At 34.5% G+C, this 5,247-nt stretch overlaps 1 long non-coding RNA gene across 1 annotated transcript; it reads left to right on the forward strand.

Moving 5' to 3' along the window:
• Nucleotides 1-1,851: 1,851 nt before the first annotated feature.
• On the forward strand, nucleotides 1,852-4,533 carry LOC125255894. The gene is made up of 3 exons (XR_007182024.1): nucleotides 1,852-1,941; nucleotides 2,849-2,940; nucleotides 3,048-4,533. It is a non-coding gene; the product is annotated as an uncharacterized LOC125255894 (long non-coding RNA).
• Nucleotides 4,534-5,247: the final 714 nt, after the last annotated feature.

Genomic DNA, 5,247 nt, shown 5'->3' on the forward strand with positions numbered 1-5,247 from the left:
CAGGTTTTACTAATTGTGGAGACCCAGAACGTAGGGTTTAGAATCTGTTCTGATATACTGTACTGATTTTGTAACCATTTTTGTATATTTCTGGTTACCATTTGTGTAGATGTAGAAACATGTTTCTGATATTTGCCATAGTCAGATATAACTGTTGTGTTAAAATTCAACGGCCATAAATCTGTTAGTTGTAGTGACTGAAACACATTTTTCATATACATAAAGGTCACATTTTAGATTAGGGTCCAATTCCCACGATCAACTAACTAAAACTTTTGCCTCAATAAACTCCTAATTACTGCTTATTAATAGTTGGTAAGATAGTTAGGTACTGGGTAGGATTATGGGATGTAGAATATGGTCATGCAGAATTACGCATTAATATGTTCTTCATAAGTACTAATAAACAGCCAATATTTTAGTAATATGAATGCTAATAAGCAACTAGTTAATAGTGAGAATTGGACCATAAGTGTTACTGACATGAATAATCTAATTTCATTTCCTAAATAAAGTAAATCCATATGCATTAAATGTTAACCTCACAATAAGGTTTCATTAGTTAACATTAGTTAAAGGGTTAGTTCACCCAAAAATTAAAATTATGTCATTAATGACTCACCCTCATGTCGTTCCAAACCCGTAAGACCTCCGTTCATCTTCGGAACACAGTTTTGATATTTTAGATTTAGTCCGAGAGCTTTCTGTCCCTCCATTGAAAATGTTTGTACGGTAGACTGTCCATGTCCAGAAAGGTAATAAAAACATCATCAAAGTAGTCCATGTGACATCAGTGGGTTAGTTAGAATTTGTTGAAGCATCGAAAATACATTTTGGTCCAAAAATAACAAAAACTATGACTTTATTCAGCATTGTCTTCTCTTCCGGAATCCTTTCCATTGAATTGATTCCATTGAATCCTTTCATCTGTCGGCGTTGGTAATGCACTTTTACGTCGCCGTGGTTGTTTTTGGCGATTAGGACATCCGCGACATTTTGAAGCATCGAAAATACATTTTGGTCCAAAAATAACAAAAACTACGACTTTATTCAGCATTGTATTCTCTTCCGGGTCTGTTGTCAATCCATGTTCACGACTCCGCTGCTTCTTCTTTCCTGTTTTACGGCGGTTGGCATCCAGCTTATTGGTGCATTACCGCCCCCTTCTGCTCCGGAGTGTGGTTCACGACTCCGCAGTGACGCTGCTGATGTAAGACGCTGCTGACGTGTTATCCGGTGTGCCAGAGCTTCGTTTACAGTCTGAGGGAGACGCACGCTGACAGTATACCGTACATACATTTTCAATGGAGGGACAGAAAGCTCTCGGATTAAATCTAAAATATCTTAAACTGTGTTCCGAAGATGAACAGGTCTTACGACATGAGGGTGAGTCATTAATGACATAACTAACCCATGAACTAACCCTTTGACTAAGAATTCTTCTACAGCTTTTACTAATCTTAGTTAATGTTAATCTCAACATAAAACACTTTTAAGATCAAATGGTGTATCTGTTAACATTAGTTAATGTTGTGATCTAACATGAACAGGACATCTTTTAACTAACAAATTAATAAAGATGCTGTAAAAATATACTGCTCATTGTTAGTTCATGTTGTTTAATGCATTAACAAAAGTTAACAAATGAGACTGTTGTATAGTGTTACCAATATTAAGTAATAAATTGGTTACAGTACTACATTCAGACATTGTGATAGACTCTCAATGTGTAAACGTACAAAAAATTCTAAATGTAAAATTAAATGTGAAGAAAAAAAAAAAAAAAAAACTCTGTAAGAATGATTGGCGGTCTTCCAATGAAAACATGTTTTCTTCCATTCCAGGAGATGATTTGCCCTTGAGCACAAGGCAGAGACACATTTAAAATCATTTGGCACCCTACAGCAGGTGTAAGAATCTCTTTAGAAGTGGCCGTCTGATGTAAGTCAAATCTTTCTCTTCTCTCTTTTGGGCTCTATATAAACTATAGGCATATTCTCTTAGACAGTTGTAATGGGTTAAATTAAAACATACAATAATAATGGGTAGGCTTATATCTTTCTTTCAATGTAAAATGTCTGATTTATGAATTAATCTTAGTTTTGAGACATTTCTTTTCTATGAACCTGTCAAAACGGTCCACAAATCCAAATGAACAATTAATTAGTGAATTGGTCTGATCCGTTTGCAGCTGTTTTTGAGTAAACTGCTCACTGATTCAGTGGTCTGATCAATGCAAGTATCCCATTTATCAACTTATAAAACAACCTGCTGAATTGGTCATTTTTGAATCAGCCAAAATTAGTAAAATAATCCTTATCTGGGTTGTGTGGGTAATTTAACTTATGGTGCGAAAAAGTAAGTTAAACAACTGCTGAATTATGATGGTGTATGTTACTATATATGTTTGGGTGAAAATTAAGATGCATATTTAAAACAGTGTAATATGCATAAAGCCCAGATGGTTGAGGAGTACAAGTACCAGGGCACAATTTTAGACAGTTTGTTGAAATTTACTTCCAACACAGAGGAGATACTTCAGAAATGTCAGCAACTGCAGTACCCTTTAAGGAAGCTCAATTCTTTGGGGGTCAATATTCTCACTGTTCTACTAGATATACTGTAGGTATACATGCATGTATGATCTTAAGCACATGCAGTAGCAGAAATAAAGTACTAGATCTAGAATTCAGTGTTAAATATTGGCAGTTTTTCAATGGCTATAAATAACTGGAATAAATTTATTTTTTTTAAATGAGGTTTTTAAATAAGATATATACCAGACTTACATTGGTTTAAATACATTTATCATAATGCATGATACTCTAATAATGCTCTCTGATTACAGAAGAAGGACTGATATCTGACTTCATGACCTCATCATGAGATTGTCTCTGGTTTCACAGATTCTGCTGGTGTTCATATCAGTTCTGACACTGAGTAAGGATTTGTTTACCATCTGTTTGATCAGTCTTAATGCAGAAAAGTCAAGAAAAACAAGCAAATATGTGTTTCTGAATTCAATTATCTCTCTTTTTCTTTAACAGCCAGGGCACAAACAACATCTGCATCAACACTGGCAGGTAATATAGACCTTTATAAGAACAAGATCACAAATTCTCACAAATTGTTTTTTTTTTACACTCAATCCATTCGCCTCAGTTTGTGTGGGGCCGGTGTAACATCTTCATGTGATTTAAAGTTTTATCAACTCTGAATTAAAAATGGCCATTTTAAACTGTTTAGCTCTTCTCTTATAGCCACTTCCTGATTTATGCAGATCAACAACCTTTTGTCACACATCATTTCTGTATTCTGTCTCTCCCATAGTGATGGATGAGGAATCTGGCTAATGCATCACCTCATATTTAGAGCAGGAAATCATGACTTACTTAAGTGTTCCTAATCACTTAAAAACTTACAGTATGATTAGGAATACCTTCATTCGATTTTAAGAATTTCTAGGGTTGACAATTTCTGTTGTTTTTACAGAAAAAAAAAAAAAAATGGTTGCTGTATTTGCCAGAATAATCGAGTAAAAAAATACAGTAAAATGTAAACAACATTTACAGAACGACTGTACATTTTACAGTTTAAAACCGATAAATCCAAAAGCCCTTTTCTGCTGAATGAGCAAGGCCATGTTGTTCCTTAAATCTGTTTTGTACTTTTTACATTTACTGACATTCACCATAATAACACTGCTGGTAAAGAGAAAGACACATGATAAAGTTCATCACAAGCAGCTTTTCCACAAGCAGAAGTAAATACTAATATACAGAAGGTGCAGACAATGTTATTCACACAAAACACACCATCACATTAACACACAACACTAAAATAATGCAATATACATTCATTTAGGAACATAAGATGTAACATAAAACCCTAATGTACGTAACTGATAACAAAAACTTAAAAACTTAAAAATAAAATTAAAAACCATCAAATGTGATGCATCACACAGGGAATTCTGGGAATGTCAGTTTTTGGCTTTTCACTGGAAATTATAAGATTAATTGTTCTTTTTACCTAAGACTTTGTACATTTAACAGTTTTTTACTGTAAAGTCACAAAATGTAAGGTTAGATTGATTATTATTTTTTTCTGTATATAACTTACTGTTAACAGTGACTGTTAACCGTAAACTTACTGTTAAAGGGGGCTGTAAAAAAAAATCACGTATTAATCTTGTTTTTTTTTTATTGCCAATATGTGAAGTGTGTGAAAAAATGAGACCTTCCTTGACTTCCTAGGTTGTCTATGAAAGCCTGTAGACTGATTTATGGGATGGACTCAGGTTGTTTTTGCCGGGAAAATCAAAAGGATGTGACGTTTACATGCACTCCTGAGAGCCTCTTTTCAGTTCTGTGACACATGAAATGAATGCTTATACAACATTCAGGATAATGCCGAAAGAGCCATTCTATACTGTACTGTCAATGTGTCATGCAAAGAAAAGGGATTAATTCAAACTATAGTCTCACATAGCCAGATCTATATAGTGAGTCTACAGGGAGTGCAGAATTATTAGGCAAGTTGATTTTCTGATCATATTTTTTTCCCAAGCACATTTTACCAATTCCAATCCACATCAATCTTAATAACTACTATTAATATTGTTTTTAATCATTTATAAGTGATATATAATTGTTCATGAAGGCTGGAAATGAAAAATGCCTTATATTCAGGTGTGCAGAATTATTAGGCAAGTTTTCTTTTACAGGCAAAATGAGCCAAAAAAGAGATTTAACTCAGACTGAAAAGTCAAAAATTATTAAATACTCATGAGAAGGACGCAATACTAATGCAATACTAGAAATTGCAAAGTTAAAGCATGACCAAGGGACAGCAAAATGCTCATTGGGTCAGCGGGGTCAGACAAAAACAGGTGGAAAAGAAAAGACACGTTAACTGCAAAATAATTAAGAATTAAGGTGAAGAATTAAGTGTGAAACCATCAGGAACCCTTTAGTCTCCAGCGCCACCATTTTCCAGAACTGCAACCTACCTGGAGTCTTCAGAAGTGCAAGGTCTCAGGATCTCAGAGACTTAGGTTAGCTAAAGAATCCTAAAAAATGACCTGCACTTGATAAGAATCACAAGCTGAAGTGTTATAAAATACATGAAGACTGGGTTTTAATAGGGCTTATAGACAGACAGCTTGAGAATGACTCCTGATGGACCAGCACCACATCCTCTTGTACCACTGTTTGAAGAATTTATCCAGAATCTGGCAGTAAGGTG

The sequence above is a fragment of the Megalobrama amblycephala genome, linkage group LG20, assembly GCF_018812025.1.
Source record: "Megalobrama amblycephala isolate DHTTF-2021 linkage group LG20, ASM1881202v1, whole genome shotgun sequence".
Lineage (NCBI taxonomy): Eukaryota > Metazoa > Chordata > Actinopteri > Cypriniformes > Xenocyprididae > Megalobrama > Megalobrama amblycephala.